The 18,946-nt window shown below is 36.9% G+C and overlaps 1 protein-coding gene across 1 annotated transcript in view; it reads left to right on the forward strand.

Annotated features, from left to right (window-relative positions):
* Positions 1 to 18,946, forward strand: part of GRID2 (glutamate ionotropic receptor delta type subunit 2) — a 659,493-nt gene that overhangs the window by 116,879 nt on the left and 523,668 nt on the right. The gene's annotated exons all lie outside the window — the stretch shown is intronic.

Below are 18,946 nucleotides of genomic sequence, written 5' to 3' on the forward strand. Positions count from 1 at the left end.
TTTTTGTTTTTTTTTTAATTTCCCTGGCAGAATGCACTGTCCAGTCTTTTAATACTACTCAAGGCATTTGTTGAAGAATTCAGCCTTGGCAAGCCATTTCATTTTCCCCTATTWATAAATTTCTAAAGTTTGAAGTAAAATGGGATTAAATCATCTAGTGAACCTGTCATACCACAGTGGTGTCATCAGAAGAAGCATAAGGTTGAGAAGCAGGAGTRAAGTCTAAAAATCTCTTAATTTATAAAAACCCTGCTCATCAGGGACACCCAGTTAGGTCCTTGAACTTTAAGTGATCATTGCCTTCCCTCCCTCCTCCTTGGTGAAGCAGTGATGTTCATTGGACTTCTGTGAGTCGCTTTTCAGAGACCTTGCAATATAGAAAATGTTTTCTGTTTTTGCCGCTGCCCAAGCTTTCCTGAAAGATTGCTAGTCCTCTGTTTTTGTCTTTTTTTTCTCTTTTGATCCCACTCTTGCTAACATCATTTATTTCCTGTTTGATTCTGTGTCATTGCAGTAACCTAGGGGTCCTTAGAAGCCTATCTTCTTTTTCCTGACGCTTTAGGGTTAAGAAGAGTGATGTGATGCAGTTTGTGTGATTGATAAAAAATAGATAGCACAGTCTTTCCTATTTTGTCTAGCAGGGTGACTTTCTGCCATCCTTTTCTTTGACAGCTTCTCCCTGTGGGTTCTAGTTTCAGTCTTCCTTCAAAAGTGTGTAGGCCAGAGCCCTGGCAAGTTATCTTTTTATCAGCATTTGATTTCATTCATAGTGCCTGKGTGTAAGCACCACTTCAGGCAGGTTCTGTTCTTGGCCACAGGGAAGGCAAGAGATGGCATTCCCTGTCCTGACAAATGTGTTACTTTCCCTAAGGGGAAACCTGAGAGGAGCCCCTTGACAGGTTGGTTGCCAGGTCTTTTGAAAATTAAACAAAGGCAAGGCTTCATTCTGCCTTGTTATCGACTTTTAAGGTTTTGCAAGTCACTGTCCTTGCTCCCTAAATTCTAAGATAAAGTCTCATTAAGGCTTCATGGCYTGTTTGGTTCACCCATTTATTTTTCCCTACTCATAAACATCTGGAAAAGTTCCAGACTGTAGTAAAGTCCTGGACAGTATTTTTTCAGGAAATTTACCCATTTGTGACATTGCAGGTAGAATATTTTCCTAGAAGATAACACCTTTTTTTTTAAAAGTTTTCTTTCCCTGCATAATTTATAAATCTCTTTGCAAAGAGGGAGAAAAGAATTTTCAGTAGCATTTACTAAGTTTAATTTATTTTTTAAACATTTTGTTTTGGATTAAGGAATTGTTTATTGGGGGGGGGGGGGGCAGAGAARCTACAGTTTTTCATTACRTAGAATAGAAGTTGCCCCAAATAGTTGCAGAGCATTCAGCCTTTGCCTATGACTGAATCCCAACTTGTGTGTCCCCTGTTGAGGTTTCTAATTTACCATGAGCTCTTCCTGCCCACACAGAGCTGGCTCAGGCTGTTTCTGGATCAAGCRAGTGGTCAAGCTGCCAGTATTTGAAAAAAGCATGATTACATTTTGGGAGACTTCTCCCTTCAAAACCTGGTAATTGTAAAGCARGAAGAGTAAAGTAAGAAGAGATGCMAAGCAAGAAAGTAGTAACAGGTGCACATCCGTGTATATCCATGTACGTGTGTGCACTGTGGAGGTGTGTCCTCAGCCAGGGCTGCCTTTTGAAACTCTCATCCTTACACTGAGGAGGGAATACAGCGAGTTTTATCCAGACATTGGTTTGGTTTAAAGAGGGGAACAGCTTTCCTGCTTACCAAGGTATTATCTTTGGAGACCTTTTGGAGGAAAAAAAAAAGTAGTAACTGTGCTTCTTTAAAAGAGCGGCTCCTGCAGATGCAGCATGGATCACAGCATATTCTTCGTGAATCAAATAGGATGAGTGTAAGTTGCCAACAACAGCAACAAAAGATGGTGGTGGGGGGAGGCAGAGGGAGAAASAGAAAATGTGTTGACAGTGGATCTGATGGACACAGCCCAAAACAATAGGATACATGTTTAGCATGACTGGCTCTATTCATTCTSCTGTCAGTGCTTGGCATGCCAGCCCCTCACAGGCAGCAAAGCTGCAGGAAGTGTCACTTCCTCACACAATATATAGAGAAATTTCCTTGACACTATATTCTTCAGCTGCAAATGGATGGTTCTGATGGATTTTTCATTACTGAGTGGCTCTAAAAATCTGGTAACTTAATAGYTGTGATGCTGAAGAATAATATGCATGCATGAGAAAGGCCAGTTGTATAAATCAGCCTCCTGTTTGTTGGCTGGGGAAGCTTTTCTCTTGTGCTATTTGAGCCTGCTGAAATGTATAGGAAGAACACTGGCTGCATCCTCTAAAGCCTGTCTTTCTGGGTCAGATAACCTCAAGTATATTGAGTCCTAAGGTGCCATGTCATCAGCTGCCATTCAAGAACATGTTTACCTTGCAGCTGACATGCAGCCTTGTGCCTCATTTTCCTTTAAGTGCAATCTCAGGCCAGTATTTGATGACCTTCCAAGCCCTTTAATATGRCAAGAGGAGGGGATTGAAAATTGCATGTAAAAAGTGAACCTCCAGTTACTCTGTATTTGCAGTACTTCAGCACTTCACTTGCATAATAGCATTCTGTTGCAAAATTACTGCAGCCACTTCAGGTTGTCTGGACAATACCTCCAACCCCACTATAAATCTATGCCTGTTTTTTAAAAACTTTGCCTGCATCTTCTAGAGCTGCTCTTTTCACACTGATTTCTTGATTGCAAAATTTATGAGGAAATATATTCACTATATATTCAAATATACACATAAAAGYTTATTCAGGTCATATATAGTGAAACCTAAACTGAAGGGCATCTAAGGATTCTTGGTGAAGGGTTTGTGTCTGTATCCTCCGATGAGTTGTTTCTCCCTGGAGTAAGAGCTGCTCTTAGCATTGGTTCACCATGGCTGATTAAAACCTCTCTGTCTGTTTAATTTCCATGCCCTACCAGCACTGAGTTTGCAGTGCTTGGTAAGAATCTGTTTTTGAATGTTTTTTTTWAAAGATATGTGCTCGAGCTGTGCAGAAATACTGAAAAGTCTTGCATGCGTTGAAAAGCTATTGAAGAATGTGGGGCAAGTGTCAAGCTCTTCCTGAAACCCACARAGTTTTTCAGTTTTCTCAGGAAATSTGTCWCAAATAATCTTTCTGAAAATTAGTTCTACTTTCTCAAAGAGGCAGCTGATTATATCCCTACCCAGACTGTTTCAGTACATAAACAGTGTAAGTAGGTGAAAGCCAGGTTAGCCTCTGCAGTGATTATCATTATTGCTTTTAAGATTGCTGCTTAAAGAAAAAACCTCAAAATGCTTCACAGGCTTTTATTTCATTGAAATGGTAATTTTTGTTAAAACACAGGTGTTATTTTCAGTAGCTGAAGGTAAGCTGGTACTTAGGTGCTTTGCAGTAGAGCCAACACCAAGGCGTTCAAACTKGGTTCTTCTCCCCTTTTACTTTCAGAAGTTAATACTAGGATTTTGATATGGTTGCTAAAATCTTAACCTAGTATTTGATAGTGAAAAGGCTTTGAAAGCAGTCAAGGAGATACTTCAAAAGCATATTTATTTATTTATTGACGAATGAGAGTACAGTTGTAAATTGCAATTGATTCTTCAAATATTTTGAAAACACAACTGCAAAATGCTGGTGCTSTTGATGAAAGATGCATGGATAGCAATTTACTGCTGGTTTCATAGAAAAAATAGCCTCCTGATGAGAGTTCATTAGAAAATAGTTTCCCTTCTACATTTAAGCAGTGAATTATGGCTGCTTMATCATTATTTGATGATCTTACTGTATATAATTTTTCCCAATTCCTAATATGGATTCAAGGATTTATGTTCTGGAGTTTTCTCTAACTCTTCTGCATATTTCTGAGAATAAAGTAACCTAATATAAAATGAACATGTGAAAAAGAAAGGCAAGTAATATGCAAATCTATATTTGTAATATGGTAAACTCTTGTGCAGTCATATGGAAGAGGAAGTTGGAAGATTTTATTTGTGGAAACTTAGGTGTCAATCTTAAGGTTTTATAATGACTCACTAACATAAGTGTTTACTTTAAAAAGCAGAACTGACTCCATGAGGCTTTTTGAGATGTGCTGCTTTTTTRCTTTTGGGATTTTGTCCTTTGGGTCTATAACCATCTCTGAAAAATGAAGCTTGAGACATAGATTCATGCATAATGGACTATATATGCTACCACTGAAGAATTGTAATGGAATAGTTAGTCTTTGTTAGCCTTGTCATTCTTGTCCGTTCYAGGATAGAGCTTATAAACCCCAAATGACTTTTACCTGACCAATTTTTATTACACTTTTRGAAGGCTCTGCCTTAACTTAAAATATGTGATGTGCCATTTCTCTTTGGGAAACCATGTTCTTTTGCTTCTTCACATTCTTTTAGAGGGTGTGTATGCATGAGATGATAATTCCACACAGTGTTCCCCTTCTGTGAGCTTGTTATATGCATTTTCATTTTTTAATCAAAGGTTCCATGAATTTCATATCGCAGGATGGCTTATTGCAGACTGTAAATATAACAATGTGACCTTTTAGAGTGATGTTTTTATTCAGATACCCTGCATAGCCAGAAAAGGGGACTTCCACCTTATATCAAGTAGTATTGAGGGATTTTTTTAAAAAGTCATTAGAAAAGCAAAATATGATAAGTCATGCATCTTCAAGCTTGCATAAGTCATCTTCCCAGTTTTCTGCATATATTCAGAAAGAGAGGGATAAGCAGAAATAGAAACTAAAAGCTGCAGAGAACAGGTAATTATTCTGAAACCAGTTTACATAAGGTGGAACAGTTTCATGTAGTGAACAGGTCAAGAAGTTACCCAGGCATCAAAGTTGTATCAGTTACTGGGTGTTAAATCAGAAACACAGAAGTGACTGCATCTGTGTGTTTTATTTGTCTTTCCTGAGATAACCAAAGAGGAAAGCTGAAACTTCAGCTTCTGTAAGCATACATCATACTTTGATGGCAAAGGTGTGCTTTCAAACCTGGCTCTTTCCTGAGTTCAGGGAAGCAGAGAAGTGCAATATGGAAGCCCTATGGGATATAYAGCTCTGAGTCTTCTACAGAAGGGAGATAGAGGTGTGAACACCCTTACTTATGAAACACAGTGGAATGGTATACTCCTATATTTCCCCTTGCATTGTAGGATGTTGTCAAAGAACTTGCAAAAAGTGCTCAAGATGTGTGCTCASTTTTATTCCTTTTCAGGAGGTAAAACCACATTCCATGATAATGTCCCAGCCTCTGTTGTAGCATCCTGGTAGTTTGAATTACTTTCTGGACTGTAAAGCAGCTTTACCAATTCTATAAATACATGTATTGCAAAGTTTATTGATACAAAACCCATGAAAGTGAAGGAGGGATGGAAAGAGAAATGTGGATAGGGTAATGTCTGATGTAAATTTTACCTTATGCTTCAAGGAATCTTTTTTTGGTATTCTATTTCTAAGACCAAAGAGGAAAATTATGATATCTCTATGTGGGGGAGAAAAAAAAAAAGGAGAGAAAAGTGGAAATGCTTAGTATGGATCGTGAGATGCTTTGCAAGGCTTATTTTTCTTCAACCTGTAAAAAGACCCATCAGGAGATGTTTTACTGGGATGACTAGAGGCTTCAAGGGCAATGCTAAAAGAAAATCCTCTAAGATCCCAGAATCAGGTAGATACCTCTTGGTTGCCCTGTCAAGCCAATGAATAATACTTTTTCTTTGTAGACTATTAACTGGTTTTGAGGGGGTTTTTTTTTTGGTTTGTTGTTTTTTGGGTTTTTTTTTTTCCCTCAAGTGGAAGGATGTAGAATTTTGTTCATGGGAATGTGGATTGCTACCTACAGTTTGATTGTAGGGCTGCATACCTGAATACAGACTCATATTACGTTTTGTCTGGAACAGAGGATAGGGAAGAGGAGATCTGGATGTGAATACTTGCAGTGATCCCATTTCTTCAACTAATATTACCCTTTATTAAGGGCTAGTTAAGTATACAATGCACTATTGTTATGCAACACAAATCCTGGGCAATATAGTTTTCCTCTTTCTCAGAAATTTTATCTTACTCTTTATAACAAAGTAGAGCTAATGTAAATTCTTGTACACTGATGATCTAGCATGGAAAATCATGACCTCAGTACAGTTGTACTTGCTTTTAAAAATGAGGGATTAGGAGTGATGCCTCAAGCTGAGATCTCATTCCTAGAAATGCCTTTTGCATTTCTATTAAATGCATAGAATATTTAGATATCCTCCTCTTGATTGGAGAGAGGCCAACAAGAGAGATTTAAAAAAAAATCCAAGAAATAAGTTGTGTTTGCCATAGTCTGCTGGGGAATCCCTTTATCAGTGCTTAATTTTGCAGGGTTTTTAACTAACCTCTGGTTAGCAGTTTGAGAACCAGGTATTATGGGTGCAAAAGCATTTGTCTTAGGTAGAATTCTCGTGTAGTCTTGGAGTAATTTGACAAATTAATTACACATTGTCCCAGATAAAATGTGCCACAATATACTCAAAGTACTCTGTATTAATTGGTAATAATACAGTAATAACTAGTAAAAATGATCCTGTGATAATTAAATGATACAATAATAATGAGATTCATAATCTGTGGACAAATTTGAAACCATTATGTCTAGTCATGTGACAGGCCTGTAGGTAAAGTCAATGTGAGCTAAGTTTCTTCATCTTTTCCCAAACCGTAAAAGGACTTAAGGCAGAAGTGACTGGAAAATGGAGCTAAATATATGTACTGAAGTATTTAAATGCAGAGGAGGGCAGAATTTAGATTCTAGGTTTGAATGTAACATGTCCTTCTGATTTGTAAAATAATTTTCTAATTTCCTTTAATGTTCATATTATAGTGAACTACTGGGGTTGTTTCCTTGAAGKTGAAGAAGTAGATTATAAGAATTGTTTTTTCTTAAACAAGCAAGCTGGGAGAATTGATGATACTAAAGTGGTTACAATAATAGTAGGAAGGTTATTTTTCTTTCCTGGTTTTCCCTGTTTGTTTATTGCTTGGGAGCTTATCAAATGTAACAGAAGATAAAATGCACATTTTTTTTCAGGTACTGTTCTGCTGACTAGAGGAAAACAAAACCTTGATCTTGGCTCCCAGAAAGTTAATAGCTGGAATTATTTCAGATTATATTCATGCTTTGTTAAAGATAAAACATTTTTTTTTTTATTATTATAGTGGAAGTTTTGCTTGTTTTCTTATTACCAGTTGTGTAAATAAGAAAATTTTCTCAGAATGATCTGTTGCCTACAACTGGCTGCTGTCAAAATGCTTCTCTCTTACTTTGGCTGGCTCCTTGCAAACTTAAATTGATCAGTAGACATCATGCACCAACAAGAACAGTTTCTATACCTCCCCAAGTATCACTTCTGGAATCTTTTTACTAATGCTCCAGTCTCTACATTGCATGTTTAAATTTGAATATGGCTAATGACACATTTTTTTCTTGGTTGGTTTCTTTTCCCTTTTGTATAATTTTRTCTTTAATTTTCTTTTCTACTTTCCAGCTTGTATTTTTTTTCCTGATTTCAATGAGATCTTAAAATTTAAAAGGAAGTCTTTGCTTAAGTTACTGAACTTCAAGTCTGTTTAAGTTAGAATGAYTTTGAATGCATAAAGCATATTTTTGTCACCTTCAGTTTAGAGCCACTTCACTTTAAAATACCAATAAAAATACAAACCAAGAACACAAACCAMACCCCACAACTTTGCCTCCTAAAGTGCTCCAATGAAAAACCCAAATCTCTTTTCTGATCAAATTTTCAGATAAAGTGGGATCTATAATAATAGCATACTTACTGTTATTTTAATATCAGTGTTCCAAGATTATATGTGTTAAGTGATAGAAATAAAGATAGGTACTTTGAATAATCAGGTTTTTATTAGATTCTTCTAATTTTGACAGGCAACTAATTATGGAGTGTCTGAACAAGTCACTGCACATCTGCTTAATATTACTCAATCTCTAAAATGGGAATGTAATTATTCGCTTGAAAATGGCTTTTTATAAGTTCTTCTTGACAGGTGATAACTTAAACCAAACACATWGTTTCAGGTCTCATTAAAAATATCTAATGCCAGGATTAGTTTCTGAAAAATATTTGTGATCTTGCGGGGATTACAGTTTATTCTAGCTGTGGACCTGGAGGCTGATGTTACGGAAGCCAATGGAAGAAACACTTGATCTTCATTTTTCAGAGCTTAAAATCAGAAATTCTGTCTTGATTAAAAAAAAAACAAAAAACAACAAACCAACAATATACAGACATTTATTGCACCCTGGAAATGACTTTTTAACAGAACTTGGACTTTTAATTGACTTGCAGTGAAGCTTTGGGTAATGCAAATTTCATATGGAGTSTGATGATTTTCAAAGAGCTTTGTATTTCTGAAGAACTGTAGGGTTATTAAAGCAAAGGGTGAAATTAAATTGCAGCAGAGAGTTGAAGAAATTTAAATCAGGACTTTTTTGTCATATTCTAAAGAGTCACATGTAGAATGACGTTGACCTTTTCTTACTCTCCACTTCTTTCTTTTGCCTRTTCCAAAATGGAAATAATTCCAATAATTTATTGGGCGATATTTTTGAAATAAAAATTTTGTCAGCTTATCTGAGAGGTTTTCTGAGAATATATTTTTTATATGCCTATGTAAATGCTGAGTTGCAAAAGTAGAAAATATTCTATCAAACTTGAATCAGAAATACAGAGATAATATGGTGCAATCATCTAGAGAAAGTGACTAAGAATTTAAKTATTCAACATCCTTGGTCATGAAGGCACTTTGAGCCCATAGTCCTGAATATTTTCAAAGAAAATTTCAGAGCTCTATTGTTGTCCTTTTGCCAAAATGATAAAAACAATAATAATTCAAGAGAGTAACACTAGATGAGGAAAATCTGTACTGAGAAATAAATAAGAATCCTGTTAGTAGAAACAGGATAATTTGTAGCATTTTTGGAAAGTGGCTCTTTCTTGGAGCAATTTTGAATGTGTTGAAATTGGAAACTGATTGCCTCCAGATTTGTTATTTGTGAAATAACAGTGAAATAAGTTAAATATGTTAATTTTCAACTGGAATGTAAATTTGTGCTCTACAAGACAGTCCTGTCCTGTCTTGCAAGGAGATGGACTAATTTGTTTGGTGGCTCCTGTTTCTATTCAAATACCATGTTTGTGTGTAGATTTGCTGAATGTCTCTCCTCCAGCAGAATAGAAAAGCTGTTTAAGAAAAGGATTATTTTTAGAGTCTGTCTTTGCATATTCAGTCAGGCTCATAAAACAGTTGCTTTGTTCCCTGCATTGTTTAATTCTTAACCATGGCATTCATGTCACTGCACKTTGTGTCAGACAGGTTTTTAAAAGCAATATATTTAAAAGTTATTTGTCTGTACTTCTCTGTGATACCCACAGAAGTTGTGGTTACTCCATCACTGGATATATTCAAGGTTGGGTTGGATGAGTATTTTAGCAATGTGATCTAGTGAAAAGTGTCCCTACCTGTTGTTTTTAAAGGTCCCTTCCAATGCAAACCATGCTGAGTCTATGGCATGACTCAGCATCTCCGTCTTACTTTTTTAGAGTGAACAGGARGCTAAATATATACACTGTGTGGTACTCAAGAAATAGTCTCTTATTCTTGTAACACCCTCCCAATGGCAATCTTTAGTGTCARCACCTGTATTTCAGTGTTGTAAGCCAGGCTTTTGTACTTCATGAAATGATTAAASTGTTTGTAGCAAAAGGCTTGTGAAATAGGAAGGGAAAACCAGAAAAATGCCCTCCAGAAAAATCTCACACTCTAATCTTTGCACTTTCATGTCTGTGTGTGTGTACACAGGCATATGTTTGTCTATTRACAACATCCCCAGCATATTGGGAATCTCATTCTCCCCTAAGCTCAGCTGCTACAGGAATGAGGTGCTGCAGCTGCCTCATGTCATAAAGAAATGGTTTGGCAGCAGCCTTCTCTCCATCTCTACCTAACAGTCTGCATCGTTTGATTAATTAAAGTATCAGTTTGTCTTTCAAAAATCACAAAGCAGAATTGTACACAGAGGCAGAGCAACAAGTATGAGAGTAGAAGATAGACGATGACAAATGCTTTACTGTTCAGGGGTTTGTTTTAAAGATATAGTCATCATTGTTGACACTTTGTGAGGTGTTCTTCCATTGGCAGGTAGGGGCTACTAAAAATGATGAAACAGTGCATCAAATCCATTTTTGCTCTGCTTCTAAACCGGCATTTAAACAATCTGTGAAAATATACTATAAGGTTGTTTTTTAACATTCTTTTTTCAAGAATGTGGATGTTATTCAGTAAATTTATGATCATCACATTAACTTTCTGTATACCATATTAATAATTTGGCAAGTATATCTACCAAACCAGATGCTTTTCACAGCTAGACCCTAACTTGATAGTTATGGATATGATAGAAAACATGAAAAGCTTCTCATTATTATCAGCTCATTTGTTGCATAATGAATGTGAAGATATTATCACTGTAGTTAATCAGCACATCAAGTTTATAGTGGAACAGTGCACAGAAGATATCTTAATTCTTACGCTGTGAAAACTGCATTATGTATAAAATGTATTGTTTATATGATGATTATATTGTGCCCTGCTGCATTTACAGAAGTAGTTTAGCGGTCTCCAATGCCACAACAGGTGCTTGTGCAGTGCTTTTGAGTCTGCGGGAATAAATTCTTTGTGGCTCTGCAATTTGTGCAATCAATTAGTTCTTAAAAATAAACACAAGATCTGTGTCAATTGTTATTTCTTTGATATAGTAGTTTTTACACTCCTTTTCTACTYGAGGTCTCCTTAAGTTAATGAGAATGTCGACCAATTGAGAAGGGACTTCATTACTTAGCTGGAGATTTTTTAGAATTGCTTTTTAAGATGCCATTGATTATATGTTGCACAGAAAAAGATGCAAAGAACAGATACCAYATGGTGTGATTTTTGGGGCTTGCCTGKGCAGGGCCAGGAGCTGAACTCTGATGATCCTTGTGGGTCCCTCTCAATTCATGATATCCTCTGAAGTGCATTTYTTGGTAGTACCCAGTGTTATGCTTTCCTCTCCCTCTGTATTCATTGTTCTTGTAGGCAACAAGAACACATCTCAAAAAGGGACTGGCAAATGGCAGCTGTTTTTTAAACAAGATTAACAAGACTCAGCAGATGATTTTGACAAATTGTACCATTTGTTACATTAAATATAAGTGTAAAATGATGATTTAGAACTTGAGAACAATTAGAAGTATCTGTCAGGATGAGCTTAAAATAATTCAGTGGTGATTGGAACGAGTTCATGCTTGTGCATATGTGCCTGACAGACAATGTAAATAAGGAGGATAAGATCTTAGAGTCTGTTTGTTCCAAATATGAATATAATTCCCAATGACACTGATGTGTATCCACAATGTTACTGTAGAATTAAACAGAAAAAAAAAATCCATTGTGCATTCTGGTATTGCAAACTGTCAGAGTTGTAACTTTCAAAATTTTCTGAGCTCCACAGAACTTTAGCATCTTTTGTGGGCAGATGAACTGACCCCTGACTCTCTTTAATCACGTTAAAATTAAATTAAGGCTGTGCAAAGACAATTGATTCTCTACCTTCAGGCTTRTGTTTCACCTTTCTTGGACATTCTGTATTGCCTTATAATCAATGGGATTTGAAATAGAATACCTGAAGCATTGGCTCTCACTGCATGTAAATCATTTCAGAAAACTTTAAAAAGTGGARTCTTCATTTACTTTGTCAACCTGACAAAGTAAACCACCTTAATGCTTCCAAAACCTGGTATACTYTAGAGATAACAAAAGATGTACTAGAGTGGGATACCCTCCTGAAGCCAGRTAATTTAAAACAAATGTCAGTTTTCAAAGCCAAGGAGAACTGTATCGGTTATTTAACTGTAAGATTGGGACATTAAAATACATCCATATTTTGGCAGAAGAATGGGGAGACTTTGCTGTACTTGGATGATAACTGCACTTTTCTGACTTTCTTTGTATTACAAACAGACTTTGCCTCCAGCAATTTGCTAGTTTGAAACACCTGCAAAATTCCTCATTTGCCTCTGTTTCAAGTATTCAAAGTTAGAAAATAAAAAACAAGGAAAGGAAGAAGTTGTTGTATTACTTGTATGATGTTCCAGTCATACAGCTGCACTGAGAATGGGGTTAAGTGCTTATAAAAGGATCAGAAATGGACTGTGTGTTTTTATGGTATAGCTCCCAGAGTGACTAGAGGTGTCTTTTGCAGTGGTTTGGGTAAGTGGTGCCATACAAAGTTGGAAGCACTGTATGAAGCTGTGCACAGTCTTGTTTCCAGGTGTGGAAGAGAGAGATTATTCATACATTTAAATTTAGCTTTGTACATTCAAAAAACATTTGCTAAGCTTGGGTGTGAATACGGAAAACCTTCATTCTCTAGTCCAGCTCTCCAGTTTCTGATTAAATTGTTGTGTCCAGCTAAAAGGGTAGCTTCTCTAATTAATACCAGTAATGTGTCATTTATATACATGCACCTGACTGCAGATCCAGATGACAAGATTCCCAGGGAGTGTGGCTACCCTAGAAAATAATGTGGGGAGTTTGGTTTTGGGTGGGTTTTTTTGTTTTTTTTTTCACATATTCTGATTAGGTGTGGACCTTGTATTTAATAATTGTGCACTTTTTTTTTTGCTACATTAAAAATGCATGCATTCTTATTTAAGGAATGCATTCTGGAGGTAGCAGCAATCTGAATGTAGACATACATTCACTGATCTCAAGGAAGGGGGCGTTGCTCATGGTCTGGAAGACCATCCACTCCCTATCAGAAGCAGACCTTTACAAAAGTCMATTAAAAAAATGACAGTAGGCTTCATACTTCTCTTAGCTGATCAGTTGTGTGTCAGTGGTAATCCAGAAACTGCAGGGAAGTTTTTCTGGTCTTATTTGTGCTGCTGGAAGTCACAGTAGAGCTTCACACATACGTCTAGATTTAGTGTTGGYGAATACGTTATCCTCAGCTGATTGTTTTTAATTTCTTTTACATGTCTGATGATAAATAGTGGAAGATAGGTGCTAACATATTGCTCAGTGTCTTTAGAATGCCTATGAAAATGAGAGAAATAGGAAGTAGACAAATCTTACCTTTACACTTCGACAGACATGTAGACATTACATTCTCTGCAGAAGGASATTGTGCAGGTGTTCCTCAGCCTGCCCTGCTGTCTCTTTTAACATCATCATGGGAGCTGTCTGAAAGTCTTGAAAAATTAAAATGAACAAACAAGTAGTGTTTTCAAAAATTTCAGCTTGACCTAGATGCACTGTGGTGCTGAGATCCCTGTGGTGCAGGGTAGGGAGGCTCTGGGGAGCCAACACTTGAGGCTGACGGTTTGGGATGCCAAGGATTGGCTGTGCCCTGAGCTGAAGCCCCCACTGGCCCCGGGTGAGCAGCTGTGGTCCCCACGGACCGGGGGGCTCAGAGGCCAACCCTGTGCCGTGCTCAGCATCYGCAGCCTGATGTGTGAGGTGGCTGAGGACACATCTGCTGGGAGCAGGATACAGAAGGTAGAGGAGTTCAGCTSCCTTTATGCTGCAAAGACAAAGTGAAGCTTACTGTGCTGTTCCTAAAGGGTTTCTAAAACTAAGTCAGCTTAAAAGGTAAAGCCAAAGCATGCTGTTTTCCCATCATTGAGAGAATCAAGATGTGATTGCACATTCTCAACTGCCCRTCAGTTATCAGAGAAAGGTAACAGCAGCTCTAAATATGTCACAATGAAATTTAGGGTCCAGCTGTATTAGTGCATGCTAAATACCATAGTGATGGGAGCTGCATGTAGGAGGCAAGGCCTCTGTATGTGACTCCTGAAATTCCTCCATTACTGCAACCGCTCTGTAAAATGCATCCAGACCCTCTCGCTGTTGGCAATAATACCATTGTAATTTGCCTTCTAAAGCTTCATGAATATATTCAGTAAAGCAGACATGATRGTATGTGATATAGCCAGGCATTTACCATTATAATTAAGAATGAATGGATTTTACGCAAATTTTCCCAACCATACATTCACGTGGCCCAGGAAAAACATAAGATTTATATGTATCTGAGGATCTCAAATACCTGTCTTACTCAGGCCTCTGGAAATTATTGTTTCATAGCCTTATTTGATATTGGGGAGTTCRACCTGTGGCAATGAGCTCATAAATCTCAAGGATATTTCAGATGAGATTTGCCATGAAAAGTCAAAACTCTCAGCTTCCAGTGCTGAGCATTAACAGCATGGCCATCCTTCTCCTGGCAGMTGTGTTAAGTTTCTCATTCAGAATAATAATTCAGTAGCAGCAGTTGAGAAAATACAGTAGAATTTGATTCAGACACTAGAACAGGTTGACAATATCAGTGGCRCAAAGAATTGTCAAAGAATCAGGAGCTGCTGAGAGCATGGGATAGTCACTCAAAAAGTTTCTATGTATACACTTTCCCATTTTCATCCTTTTCTCTCCAGATGTTACAGGAATGAACTAGTAAATAATTGGGCGTATATGGCTTTTATTGGTGAGGTGTGTGTGTGCAGTGTTAGAAGGTGAAAATCAAGCAYGTGCTGGAATTGAACTGTGACCTCAATTCACAATGGCATTTAATCCATGTGCTCTTCCTCCTCTTTGAAATAAGGTACTTAATTTTCTGAGACTAAATGCAGCACTGAGGTCCAGAAATTGCATACTTTCATATGTAATAAAATTATAATACTTGAAAACACTTCAGGCAGTGGGCTTTRCCCTTTCTTAGTTGATAGAAAGATGAACAGTTTAAGGTTAAGGAACCTTAAACCTAAAAGAGAAGGTTCAAATCTTTTCTTGCTTCATCCTTGCAGTTATGATGCATTTCTCTCACATTTTGGTTTTCTCGACTGCTTCCACAAGACTGCTCTTTTCACTCTAGAAAGAGCTGATAATATCTAATTTAGATTTTTTTTTTTTTTCCGTGCTTATGGGTCAGTAGGACAAGGGATCTTTGAAAGGCCATTCTAATGATGTTATTCTTATCTGAACTTATTGAGCATTTGTCTGATTTGGTCTATATTAAATTGGTAGATTTTGTGTGACATGGCTAAGTGTAAATTAGGTGGTTAAATGGAAAAAATTCTCTGCTAAACCATATGACATTATTGATGAGCTGAGGGTTTTTAAAAAGCTGGTGGAGAATTATGTTTGTGCTGTCCTCATCCAGATTCTGAAATAAAGCTGAAACTAATGACATGCTAATAAAACAGGAGGGGAAACTGGTGCAGAGTAGTTGCTGTGTCAGCATGTCGGCTCCTGATGCAATCRTGGGAATGCTCCTTGAACTTAGTTAGAAATGACACATTTAGTGTGAGGCCACTTTCAGCTCAGATGAGCAGTGGGGGTGGAAGAGGGATGAACAGAATTACTTTTGTATAATTTTGGAGACTTTCTCTCTTCGTAAATAGGGTTGCATCATTTTTCTAGAGAATAACTGTCTTACAGAATCTGTAGAAATAAATTTCTTTTCCTCCTTAGCTGTTTATTACTTTCTGTAACAGTTTTTCTCATGTCTAAAAGGATTCAATCTAGACATGTAGTCCAAGTAAGATTGTGGTCATTCCAGTTCTCTTATTTCTAGGTCTACATAAAAAAATGAGRAAACATATAGAGGTCTCGCTATGGAAGCAATTTTCAAGTCTGATACCCTTTATTTGTTCATTTTGATTGTTTGACTTGGTTGAATGAYTATATGTGAAAGAATACACATAAAAAACCTCAGACTTCAGACCTAGGCAAGAAAAGAACATTTTACTTCATAATAAGGTTTAAGTTAACTTTTAGTTAAGGGTTTGCGTATTGAGCTGCATGCAAAATTTTTGATATACCTGCTTCACTTCAGAGAGTTCAATCCTGTAAACTGGAGGATAATTCCTGAAATGACAGTGAAAGGAAAATTTTCCAGCAAATGTTAGCACAATCCAACCAATCTCTTCCATCTTTTCATTGAAATGGCTTTTCTTTCAGAAAACAAGCAAAAATAATATCTTATCCGTCCCCCTCTGTAATATAGAGAGATATGTAGACACATGAAATACAGCTGAAACAGGGACATTAACTTTTATATTTGGGAACAGTAATAATATTTTAAAATAATTCAGGGGTTTGTGGCTTGGCTTTCTTTGTTTTTAGGTGTTCAATTTTATATAACAACTAAAATTCAATTTTGAGAATCAATTATGCAATAAAATTTCTCTTATCACCATTTGAAGTGTAATGCATGTGCTGCTTTGCACTGCCATCTCCTGAAAGGAACAGTGTAATCTTTATTATATCTTAAAAGGCTTTTTGTGTAGGGAAGTTAGATACTCTAATGAATAAGGCCAGAGTTTCTGAAGGAAAATGATCTCATTTCTGCTTGGATGCTTAGACAAGAGCTATGTTTAGAACTTTTTTTTCTTGTACTTCATCTATTTGTGTTTGTACATTTATTTGTATTACCTATGGAGATATGTTCTAGCGTAGGAGTGTGTAATGTAGTTTCTTTAAAATGTCAGCTATAGGAAAAATTTTGATATTTGCATCTGAATCATGGAGCCATAAAAAAAAGCCACGATCAGAGCACAAGTGGAGGAATTGTATGAGAGCAGCATTTATAAAAACAGAATGGAGTTTGATCCAATCCAGTCCCTTATACATTCAGGTGCGGCCAGAGGTAGGATTTGTTTCAGGCTGAGAAACAGAAGAAAAAGTGTAGGAGTTCATTGGGAATATCTGTCTGAATGAAAGAGAAAAGATTGTCAAGAAGATTCAGATGTTGAGAGCCTTGATGGATTCACCAGTCCAGGATTATGTTGGCAGTAGCCCTCTGTTGCCCAGTGGAAGAGCAGAGGTGTTGAGGACGATTTTTATGACCCATGCAAAAGAAATGTCATTACCTGGGACTTTGCTGTATCCTCTACTCAGTAAATGACCTGGATTATTTTGGGGTTAAGATGATATTTCCCATCTGTTGAATAAGAAGCTGAACTCTGTACTCTTGGCTGGAAGWTCTTTATTTTACCATGCTGTTCTGCAATACAGTCGACAGCTGCCCTGTGTGTCTGCATGAAATCTGTGTATGTTCATTTCTTTATAGTATAGCATTTGTGATAGAATTACTCTACTGGGATAGAAGTTGACTAATTACCATAACTATTTTCCAATTTTTTTCCTCCTTAATTTTTACCCTTTTTGCTTAGTAGCCTTGTCAAATCGTTCCTTCAAATATCTCCTGGCCTATGCCAGTGGCATCAGTACAGGTGTAACCCCAAAATGTGTGGGATGGTTTGGTTTGAGTTCCATGAGGTTAGAAACATGATTTAAGGTATATCTTGCACACTGATTTTGGTCCTCTTAAATGCCACATTTATCCACAAATAAGTGTCTCTGTGGAGAAAATATGATTTGGAATATCTCGCATACAAAGCATATTCTCAGCCATGCGCAGTTTTGCATTGTGGAGCTAAATAAAACAAGGGAAAATGGAATGGGTGCAAGGGGAAAAATGAATGTTTTCAGCTGAGATTTACACARAGATGACAGGTGAATGAGGTGGAGAGGTAAAGAACAGCTGTTCCAGATGGTAGGAGCTTCAGGAGGGAAAATGCTGGAGTCAAAGCGGTCAGATTGTAGGAAGAGATGATGCTCACGAAGGATGAGTGGTGCTGGCAGGGAGATGATGCTGGCAGGGAGATGAGTGTCAGAAGTCAGTGGGAAAAACAGAATAAACACTGTGCATGAAGTTATTTATCTTAAAGTAACATTTTCCTCTAAATGAATCTTTTTCAATTCTGTTCAGCACTACTTGCAGGTGTTTACCTGGAGTCATCAGTGATCAGCATTTTCTGTTGTCTTTGTCTACCTTGACATATTCACTGCCTTTAGTGAGTTCTGTACTGACAACAGACACTCAAGAATAAATAAACACATTTTTCAAAAGTTTACTTTTGAAGTAGCCCTTTTGTCTCTTTAATCTGCTGCTTGGAAATGAAAGCTTTAAAGGTGCTTAAAAATCCAATAGCCTTGATTTTTCAGGTTTTTAACTGGCTAGCRTTTGTCATAGGACTATCACAGTGTAATTGGAGCCATCTCTGAATAAGTAGTTCATACAAGAAGCCAGTGTAAAAATAACAGGAAATTAGCGCTACTAAAGGTGACCCTATAGTTTAAAGAAAAAAATGGTGTAAAAGTCCTGGATTAGTCTTGGAGCTCTTTTTCAATAGACTTGAAGAACTGGCTAAAAGAGAGTTGGCCACTCTCACTCTGCCAGCTCCTCTTGAGTTTCTTAGTTCACCATTTTAAATATTCTGCTTAAATGTTTTGAAGAAATAGGCAGAACATTTACTTTCTGTGAGATTTCTAAAAGCAGAACTTATTTTAGTTAACTATTTAAATTTAACTTACTGAATTAAAAAGCCAGATAATTAGCTGGATTTGTTGTGTTGCAAATCTTATARGTATTACACCTGAAATATTTTATGTTGGCTACTGACCTATAGATCATGGGTGCCAATTCTGCCTCTTTTTTCCCAGTATTGCTACCATTTTAGGCTTGTTCTCACATTATTTGAACCATAGTTTTTAATTGCCAGTAGACATAATATTAAATGTATATCCTAGCCCACTGTAGTCATTCAATATATTAAATGGCACTTTTGGAAGAAACTCAATTCTCATTTCATGGCCATGTTCTTATACAGAATTTGCTTGGTACCTTACTAGTTTCCCCCATCATTTCCAGCTGTGATCAATGCTTTGCTTCAATTTATATCTTAGTTTCTGTCAAAATGTAAGAATTTCT

Source organism: Malurus melanocephalus, unplaced genomic scaffold (assembly GCF_030028575.1).
Source record: "Malurus melanocephalus ecotype Western Australia unplaced genomic scaffold, MMel_1.1 scaffold_68, whole genome shotgun sequence".
Classification (NCBI taxonomy): domain Eukaryota; kingdom Metazoa; phylum Chordata; class Aves; order Passeriformes; family Maluridae; genus Malurus; species Malurus melanocephalus.